An 11951-nucleotide genomic window follows, 5' to 3' on the forward strand; every position below is an offset into this window, starting at 1 on the left:
ATGTTCACTAGGGCTTTTGGTATATGACAGATGCTAAAGGTGATTCAAGATTCTCACGGTGGGTTGGATGACAAGCTCTCTTTATCAATGTTATGATTAAATATCTCTTGACCTACTTAAGCGTTTAATTGCCTAATCCCCTCAGACATAGGGAATTTCTATTTACTACCTAGATTTTACCTCAGGTTAACCAACCTTGTTACAATGCTGATTATTAAATGAAGTATTTCCGAGTCCCTATTGATAATTCACTTCCTACTAGATTTGATTTCTTTATCAAGAAAATCAAAACAGGTGTGTCTACTATTTACAACCAACAGTTGTTAATTAAAACTTTAGAATTATCAAGAGATCCTACTACCTATTGAATCTTAAATACTTAGCACCTTATGAAGACCTAACTCTAGATCCCATAATTCAGGTTAATGGAGGTTAGCCACTCATGATGCAATGAATGAAACATATAATTAAATTCATGATTCGAAAGATGAACTTATACAGATGAATAATAATCAGTGAATCATAGATTAAATAACAAGGGAAAATTTCAAAATACTGATAATATTCTCTTAAAATAGTTGTGTTGTTAAAGTCTAGGAGTAGAGAGAGAAAATATCAAAGTATGTTGTCAAAAACTCAAAGTGACAAATAATCTCTCCAATCCTCCTAGAAAACCCTAAAACAAAACTTTACATAGTTTACCATAATTATGATAAAAAAAAATCAAGGTTACAGCTTTTCCTCAGAATAGATGACAACATCCGTGATAGCTTATCAGGAATCTGACGACTTATCACAGATATCGTCAGCTCCTCTTCACTTTTAGCTCTTGTTGTCTAAGACTGACGACGACGACGATGGCTTATCAAAATTTTGATGGCTTATCAAGAACATCGTCATATTCTTGCTCCAATTGTTATGTCCTATCTAAATCTGACGGTATCCTTAACGCCTTTTTACCATCCTGACGGCCTATCACAAAAGATCATCAACTTTTCCAGCTGAAACTTATCTCCTATTTAAGGCTGACATTGTCTTTGATAGCTTATCACTAGGCTGGCAACTTATCAGGAATGTCATCAGCCCCATTTGTCTTTTATTTGCTTCACATTTTAGTCTTTTTCCTCCCCTTATTTTTGGTTCCCCTACATCTCAACATTTACTTCAAAATCAAAGTAAACTAATCAAAAACAACTAAAGTTTCTCAAGATCTTCCAATTATTTAGAGTTAAAAGCCTCAAATGTGTTATCATAGGCTCACATATCAAAACCCAGGGTGTTTCACCTAATGACCCTGAACCAAGCTGTAATACCTAGCTTATCATGACCCAACCTTGATCCAAGCCACGACGAGCATCTCAAGCCCACTGATGACTGGAGACTACCCCCATAGCCTATTCAACCAAGTAAAATACGAATAATGATAATACAAAAGATAACCAGAGAATAAAGATAAAGCAATTGATGTAACTCAAGAATATGCTCTAACAGTCAACAACACCATCCAACCCACGCATGCCCACAAAAGCCTCTAAACAAATCTGAATATAAAACTAGGTCAGAAAATGCCCCCGACCATGAGAGTGACAATGACAATGATAATTTTAATGTGAACTCTTCAATTTTAAAATATTGAAAAAAATTAATAGAATGACCAAAATTTCAAAAAGATGGAAGCTCACTGCTTCACCACGAACTCGATAGATGACCGCTCCACCTAACACTGTACAAACAAATAGAAGAAATACCAAGGACCCTACATCATGAAAGGATGTAACATATGAGCACAATTATTAGGGTGAGCACTAGCATGTAACTTATGGTAGGGATAAAATAATGTCAATCCAAAATAAAGTCCAAACTCAATATATATATTCACATACGTGTATACATACATATTTATTAGATACATGGATAGCGAGGCTTATCATGAGGATTAAAACCATTAACCTATACTTTGTTGCTATAACTATCCTAAGGGCACCCACGGGCAATGTGGTTCTAGCTCGCCCCACTGAAAGGCTCCAATGCATGTTAGCCGCACAAACAAAAGAAGTTCAAGGAAGTGACAGGGAATCCACAAACCCAACCATTCAAAAGAGTATTATATATAGTATGAACTATGCACATGATTATAAAGACCCTTATGCTGGCAAATGTGGTTTCAAGTATTAGTCCCCTCGGGAAATCCACCTATACACAACCCTTCTTTAAGCCCAAATTAAAATATTTACGCATAACCTATACATTTATCCTAGATCCAATTACTAGGACATTTACTATTGTATCATCATACCAATGAGGTTGCAAGCTTATAGAATCCTGCCATTCAAATCATCCACTAACTTAGGGGAATCCGCAACCCCCAAGCTCCAATTTAAAATCAAATTATGTTAATTAAGGCCTTTCAAAACTATTTATATTCCATTAACCTGTTATGTAATACGATATTTTCAAAATGGTTAAATTATGTATATAATCATATTTCAAAGCCAATTTCATAGGGTGGGTTGAGGTTATTACCAATTCCAAATCAAAATCCAAAAAATTTGGGGAATCCATGAACCTATTCAATTATTCATAAATTTGGGGGATCCACGACCCCCATTCCATTACTCGTACCCATGCACCCAATGACTTAAAAAATCTATCAATAAAGCTTAAATAAATGCATGTAAATTATAGGAATACCATTCAAATAATAATCATTCGTAATCCTCAACCCAAATTCTAAAACCAAATATTTAAAACCATACGAATACCAAACCATTGCATTCCAAGAAAAAAATACAAGTTTAGGAAAGAGATACATGCCTGAAGACATAATAAATTTGGAGCGGAAACCACACTTTAAGACCTAGATGACCAACCCTTTAAAACCCTAGCTTTGTTCTTAACTTGAGAATTTGATAGAAAATAGACTATTTATGATATATTTAATAGGTGGATATAGGGATAGGGAAGTGTTTTAAGTCATGGGAATAGTGTAAAGGAAGGGAAAAGACTAAACTACCCTTAATGAAAAACATATAGAAAAATAACTCCCAATTGCTATGGGTCTCGTAATGACTCATAGTCACTAGTAATGAGTAATCATCATGACTAATTGTCTAGGTATTGCCTAGGACAACCTCTACTAGTTGGGTTATAAGTCACACCCCATGACTCTTGACCTCACCATACGACTGGTAGTGTCGTAGTCATGATCCAAATAAAACTGGGAAATACTAACTGGTTAAGCTACAATTAGCACTATTTAAATCATGAGGATTCCTCATAACTCATTACCTAAGTCGTAACCTGATCGTAAAGGATAATCGCTGAAAAAAATTTTAGAGTTCAAAACTATAACACCTTAATTTACTGAATTGGAACACTACACGATGCTCATGACCCTAAAAGACCACAAGCTAACCCTTGACTGATATCTGTACTTGTACACTGCATAATATGACATGAAAAAAATGCATAAACTTGCACTGAGAGGCCATAAGGTTCAATAATGAACATAACTGAATAACATAACGTATGTGTGGGGTAATAGAGTACCCAAAATAAAACTAAAGTCTGAATCATAATAACCTGTATCTTGTCTGCATCTATTCTGATAGCCTCTAATGTCTGAATAATCTAAATAAGGAGTTGATGAGACATGTCCCCAATAAACTCTAACTAATAAGCTAATTAATGAGATAGTAAGGAAATAATCATGTCCTATAAGGATGAGGACTCACTCCTAACCCTGACTGTTGCGACTAGAATCTACTACTGATCTGGAACTCGTGTCTCTGAACTTATGGTATAACATAAAATGAAAGCACCATAGTGAAAATATATCAGTACAATCGAAGGCACTCAGTTTACATGTGAGGTAGGTTGAATGCAAGAATTTGCATACATGACTAATATTAACTGACTGTCTAATATGAATGTGAGAATAAATGCATAGATACGTAACTATAACTAACACTAGGATAACATGATTACTGAATCTGAATAATGATAATGTGACATACTAATAACTGATAGCATGAATAACTATATCTGGATGTAAATGATAACATGATTGAATGTATCTGATAGTCCTGAATCTAATGGAACTATTTGAGTTCCGTTCTATATCTGAGTTGACTGTATCTGACAGGCTTAAAAGCTGAAGAACTATATAAGTTCTATTATTGAGACTAATTGACTGTGGCTGACAGTCTTGATTCTGTAACATAAAACTGTGGGAAGTAGTATTTCATCGACATGCCCCTGATAGACCATTATGATGAGTTGGGGTCCAATCTGTAACCAAAATTTGAAAGGTATCAATACCGTGCCACTGGTAAGAATAAGATGTGGGTGACCCTCATCTGATAGTGTCCCTTATATGAGAACGGTGGGGCCCTTATCTGACAGTGCTTATCCACCTTATAAACCCTCATCGATAATGTTGATGTCTCAACCTATGTTGGTTATATAGTTTTGGAATGCAAGGATGACTGGTAAGGATCACACCCTCATCTGATAGTGTGTATCCCTATCCTTGGGTTCACTGGGTGCTAATTTCTACTTCTATCTAAATAGACAGTGAACATAATTTACTGAACTGAACAAGAGCTAAAATACTAAATTTCATTGATTGATGGAATACTACTAATATCTGACAACTGACTGAGTCATGAGATCATGGAGATTTTTTGAGTCATAAGACTGTCCGAAGTCTTAGGATTCATAGCTTGAATAAGAGTATCGTGAAAACATGACATGGATCTAGGTACATAGCTAATGTTTCAAGTACAAGTACTCCCAGGACTCTATAGAAGGAAATTGACAAAGCATGACTTGAATATATAATAATCATCCTAATACATTTACTGAAACATTTCATCAAACATGTGATAGGAATAAGCTTGTACATACATGGGATTTCATAATATCATGCTAATCAGACACTTTTCCTTCATCTAGGCATTCAATCAAACACATGGAAGGCATAGAATATGTAAACAACATCATACAACAATTAACTGTCATGATTCAGTTCCAATTTAATCAATCAAGGATTTAGTCATAGGATTTCATGAATCTATACCTATACAAATCAACTCATATGGAATTCAATATTCATTCATAGAATACAATTCAATTACTCATTATCAACATGAACAAAAGCTGCCCAATCATGAAATTCATAAGAAAATCCATAACTTGAATTTAGAAAAGGGATTCTTAGGCTTCATGGACGAAAGGGGTCCATGAATGAACACTATGCATACCTTAGTTCGTGATTTCGTGAGGATTGATGGTGAAAACTTCTTGAATTTGAATCCCCAATAGAAATTCTAGCTTGTTGTTGAGAGAAACTAGAGAGAATATAGTACATTTTGGGTGAAGAATGGCTAAATCATGTGTTATTGGGTTTAAATAGGGGTAAGAAATTAACCCTTTTAACCCTAGATACGTCTTGAAATTTCAGAAAAATTTTCCCAAGATGAGCCCCTAGCGCGATACTGCGCTATTGCACCATTTCACTGGACATTCAAAATTGGGAAATTAAGGAATGGCGTGATGCGGAGCCATCGCATTTCCCTTTCTTCGTGACCTAGAAATTTGGCACGACGCAGGGGAAATCGCGCTGAGACACTAGAAAAAGGACAATTCTAAATTGGAGCGCTGGCGTGATGCGCCATAATTGTGGATATCTACTGTAAATTGCCATATGCCATTTCCTCTTGTGGCACGGTGCGCAACTGACTAATATGGCACTATTTTACTATAAAAACTTGAAATAGTCATAACTTCTTACCCGGTTTTTGGATTTAATCGAATCATATATTGATGGAAAACTTATTGAATTTACCACATGAAAAAAGTGAAAATCTTGAAAATTACTCATGGAATAATCATCATTCACATTAGAAGCTAATACTAGGCATTCTTGGGATAAAACTAGCTAGAAAACTTTGGGGTATTACAATATCTCCCCCTTGAGAACATTCATCCTCGAATAAGACTGACTGAGAGGGAAAATAATAAGATAAACATGAATTGACCATGAATAATTGGAACATGATCTCATGACTGACATGACTAATAAGCTAAACATAACATATTGAACATGCTTATCTGATTCATGTGTAATTGATTCATGAATGCATAATTGAGTGCTCTGAAGAACTAAGTTTCTCACAATAAGAATGCATGCCTGATACATAAATGCATGAGTGAATATGCAATGGTACTTGATACTAAGTTTATACTGGGAACATGAACATGAAGTTGAATACCAAGTTCGTGATAAACACTGAACATGAAACTGAGTAATCTTAAGGAGAACGGTTACCTTGAGCTTGATCTCAGTTGGCGAAGAAGAGGTTAGAATACTTAGTATGTATGTGTGCCTCTGTTTCCCAAGTATCTCCCTCGACAGACTGATTTCACTAAAGAACTTTAACTAGAGGGACTTCTTTGTACCTTAATCTACGAGTTTGATAGTCTAAGATTTAGACTAGAATCTCTTCATAAGAGAGACTATTCTGAAGATCAATTCTATGAATAGGGACTACAACTGGTGGGTCACCTATGTACTTCTTAAGCAAAGAGACATGGAATGCTAGATAAACTGAGGCTCGATTTGAAGGCAATATAAGCTCATAAGATACCTTGCCGAAATGACTGAGAATCTTAAAGGGACCGATATATTAGGGACTAACCTTTCCCTTCTTGACGAATCTCTTTACTCCCTTCATGGGAGAGATCTTTAGATAGACATGATCACCGATCTCAAACTTGAGATCCTTTCTATGAACATTTATGCAAGACTTCTATCAGCTCTAAGCAGCCCGGAGTCTTTCTCTAATTAGCTGGACCTTTTGTAAGGTGTCGAATACTAAGTGAGGACCTATGACTGAGGCCTCACTAACTTTAAACCAACTGATTAGAGATCTACATCTCCTACCATAGAAAGCTTCAAATGGAGCAATCTAAATACTAGAATGATAGTTGATGTTATATGCAAACTCAATCAAAGGCAAGTGGTCAGTCCAACTTTTTATGAAATTAATTGCACACAGCCTTAGCATATCTTCTATCATCTAAATGGTCCTTTCTACTTGACCATCTTTCTAAATATGAAAGGCTATATAGAGATGGATTTGGGTACCAAGACCTTTTTGGTATTCTTTCCAAATATAAGAGGTGGACGAGCTACCTCTGTTTTAGATAATGGACAATGAAATGCCATATAATCTGACCAACTCTTTAATGTAGAGTTTGGCATAATCCTCGGCTGAATAAGAGGTATGAACTGAAAGAAAGTGAGCTGATTTGGTCATTTTGTCTATGATGACCCACACTAAATCATGCTGATTATGATTTTGAGGCAAACCCATCACGAAGTCTATGTTCACAACTTCCCACTTCCAGGTAGGAATACTGAACTCCTGCATAGGACCACTAGGCTTCTAATGATCTATCTTAACCTGCTGACATGTAGAGAACTTAGCCACAAACTCTACAACATCTTTCTTCATCCCACTCTACTAATAGATCTCTTACAAGTCTCGCTACATCTTAGTGGCCCCTGGATGAATAGAGTAACGTGTACCATGCACTTCTGCAAGAATTCACTACCTTATATCATCTACATCTGGAACATAGAGACAACCCTGACAATGAAGAAAACTATCTCCCCCTTGGGAGAAAACCTCTATTTTCTGATCCTGAATTGATTTTTTTAATCCTGACTAGGTTGGGATCCTTATCTTGCTTTTCTTTTACCTAGGAAACTAGAGATGATTCTGAGATACTTTGAACACATAAACCACCCTCTGAAGAATCAACTAAGCGAACGCCTAGTCTGGTAAGCTGATGAACTTTCTGAGCTAACTTCTTCTAACTATCCTTAAAAAAAGCAACACTACCCATAGACAGTCTATTGAGAGCATCGGCCACTACATTGGCCTTGCCCAGATGATGAAGGACACTCACGTCATAATCTTTTAAGAGCTCTAATCACCTTCTCTGATGAAGATTGAGATCGTTCTTAGAAAAGACATACTAAAGGCTTTTATGATCTGTGAAGACATCTACATGAAATCCATGGAGATAATACCTCCAAATCTATAAGGAAAAGACTATAGCTGCTAACTCAAGATCATGAGTAGGATAATTCTTCTAATGGGGCTTTAACTGTCTAGAGGCATAGGCTATGACCTTACCATGTTGTATGAAGACACAACTTAAACCCACTTTGGATGCATCATAATAAACTACGAACACATCTGAACCATCTGGAAGAGATAAAACTAGAGCTGAGGTGAGACGACTCTTCAATTCTTGAAAACTCTTCTCGCAAGGATCTGACCACTAAAACATGACTTTCTTCGAAGTCAATCTGGATATAGGGGATGTAATAAAAGAGAATCCTTTAACAAACCATCTATAATAGCCAACCAAACCCAAGAAACTTTTAAGATCAGATAAAGAGATAAGGCGAGGCCAATTTCTTACTGCTTTAGTCTTTTGAGGATCTACCCAAATGCCTTCACTAGAAATGATATGACAAGGAATGATACTGACCTTAGCCAAAATTCACACTTAATGAATTTGGAAAATAACTGATGATCTCTGAGTATGGAGTACTATTCTGGAATGGTCTGCATGATTATGCTCAGTGTGGGAATAGGCCAAAATATCATCTATGAAGACTATGAAAAACATATCCAAGTACTACTTGAACACATGGTTCATCAACTCCATGAAAGAGGTTGGGTCATTGGTAAGACCAAATGACATGACTAGAAATTCTTAGTGACCATACCGAGTACGGAAAGCTATTTTTGGAATGTCACATTCTATAACTCTGAGGTGATGATAGCCGGATCTAAGGTCTATCCTTACAGAAATAACTTACACCTTAAAGTTGGTCAAATAAGTCATCGATCCTTGGAAGAGGATACTTGTTCTTAACTATGACTTTATTGAGTTGATGGTAGTCTATGCACATCTTAATAGAAACATCTTTCTTGTGCACGAATAAAACTGGTGCACCCCACGAGGAATGGCTTGGTCTGGTGAATCCCTTATCTAAGAGATCCTTCAACTTATCTTTAAGTTCTTTGAGTTTTTCTGGTGCCATTCTGTATGGAAAAATAAAGATAGACTAATTATTTAGAAGAAGATCAATACCAAATTCTACTTTTCTTTCAGGAGGAATTCCTAGAATATCTTTGGGAAAGATATCTGAATATTTATTTACGACTAGAATTGATTCAAGAATGGGAGTCTCAGAACTGGAATCTCTAACATGAACAATGTGATTGACACATCCATTAGATATCATTTTCCTTACCCAAAGGTAGGAAACAAGATGACCTTTGAACGCTGAAGTATTGCCCTTCCACTCAAGGATGGGTTCATTCATGAACTAAAACTGAACTATTTTGTTTTTGCAGCTGACTATGGCATAGTAGGAATAAAGCTAATCAATGCCGAGAATGACATCAAAATCAGTCATCTCTAATTCTACTAAGTCTGCTGTAGTGACTTTCTGAAATATCACAATCAAGCAGTTCTTATATACCTGCAGGACGTATCGAGTAGTTCTTGTATACCCACAGGACGATGACGGTTTTACCCACTGGGGTGGAGACGGAAAAGGGCTCTGCTAGAATTTTGGGACTGATTCCAAAATCTACTGCTATATAAGGAGTAACAGAAGACAAAGAAGCTTCTGGATCTAGAAAAGCGTAAAGATGTACATGAAAGATTTTGTAATGTAAAAGTAACTATATTACGATTTGGGCGCCCTGCAAATTTAGGCAATTGGACTAAGCTGCAGAACAATTCTGTTGACCTTGAGGACCTGGCTGAGGGAAATCTATGACTCTGTCGCTTTTTTTGCAATATCAAAAATAGATATCGCTGCCAGCTATAAAAGTACCATTATGGTTATTACCACAAGTATGAAAAAAGGGATTAGTTTGGGCATTGTTGACACTGCACTAAGACTTAAATCCTGGCGCTCTATCTCTAAACTTAGGGGATGGAGCAGTGGCTGAAGAAGGAGATGGAACTAATAATTTATGATGAACTTGAGAATGGTTTTCTCCTTCCGATTTATTCTGACTGAAATTGAAGCTACCTGTCCTAGCTTTCTTATTCTGCTTTTCCCTCTTCTTAATCTTTTGCTCCTCTATCTACTGAGCATGGGTCATAAGTATGGCTGAATTCATGTCACTATTTAGCATGGTTGATCTACACTCATTAACTATGCTATTATTTACCCCTGAAGCAAACTTACTCATCTTGGCTCTGCTGTCTGCAACCACATGAGGGGCATTCTATCTAATTAAGTAAACTTTAGAGAATACTCTTTTACTATCATATTGCCCTACCTGAGTTTGATGAATTTTAGCACCTTAGCTTCTCTAAGATTTTGGGGAAAGAATCTATCTAAGAATGTAGTGACAAACCCCTCCCACTCTATAGGACCTGCATTATCTGACCTTTTAAAGTTCAACTATTTGAACCAGGCATGAGCCACATCCTACAATTAGTATGCAGCTAGCTTAGCACTCTCCATAGTAGTTACCCCCATGATGTCTGTCACCTTCTGAAGTTGATCAGTGAATTTCCTGAGGGTCTTCATCTACCTTAAACCCAAGGAAGGTTGGAGGATTCATTTAGGTGAAGTCTTGAATTCTAGCTACAGATGAGTTAGCCACTAGATTGGTTGGAATAACTATTAGTCATTCATTTCAAGCAGTGATTGATTGAGCAAGGGTTATGAATGTTGCCGAAAACTCCACATGAGAAACATGATCGCCCAAAGGTTCATAGGGATGAGGGGCTGATTGATTTCTATTTCTTTTTTTAGGAGGCATGTTCTGTAGAAAAAAGGGAGAAATGGATTAGACTGAGAGACTGACTTGTGATTATACTCACAGGCACAACATAGATATTGAAAGAGGGAAAACTATTCTTAAAACATCTTATAGCCTCCTACACATAAATATGGCAGGCACACACCCATGTACAAGACTCTACTAGATGCCACTTTATGACTTCCTAGGACACTATTGAACCTTAGGCTCTGATACCAAGTTTATAATACCCCGATTTGCTAAACCAAAATGTTACACGGTGCTCATGGCCCTAAAGGACCACAAGCTAAGCTATGATTGATATCTATACCTGTACACTGAATAATATGACATTAAAAACACAGAAACATACATTGAGAGGCCATAATTTTCAATACTGAACATAATGGAATAACATATGTGTGGGGTGATAAAGTACCCAAAACAAAACTGAATTCTGAATCATGATAGCCTGTATCTAGTCTGCATCTATTCTAAAAGCCTCTAATGTCTGAATAATCTGAATAAGGAGTTGATGGGATATGTCCCCAACTAACTCCAACTAATAAGCTAACTAATGAGATAATAAAGAAATAATCATGTCCTCAAAGGATAAGGACTCACTATGGCTGCTGAGACTAGAATATACTTTTGATCTGGAACTCCTATCTCTGAACCTATGGTGTAACATAAAAAGAAAGCACCATAGCACAAATATGTCAGTATAATAAAATATACTGGGTATACATGTGAGGTAGGCTGAATTCAAGAATTTACATGCATGATTAATACTAACTGACTGTCTAATATGAACGTGACAATACATACATAAATACATATCTGAAACTGACATTAGGATAACATGATTGCTGAATCTGAATACTGATGACATGACATACTAATAACTGATAGAATGACTAATTGTATCGTGATATAACTAATAACATAAGTGACTGTATCTGACAGTCGAAAATCTAATGGAACTGTATGAGTTCCATTCTGTATTTGAGTTGACTGTATCAGACAGTCCAAAAATAAGAAGAAATATATGAGTTCTATTACTGAGACTGATTGACTGTGGCTGACAGTCCTGACTCT

Source organism: Capsicum annuum, chromosome 5, assembly GCF_002878395.1.
Source record: "Capsicum annuum cultivar UCD-10X-F1 chromosome 5, UCD10Xv1.1, whole genome shotgun sequence".
Classification (NCBI taxonomy): Eukaryota; Viridiplantae; Streptophyta; class Magnoliopsida; order Solanales; family Solanaceae; genus Capsicum; species Capsicum annuum.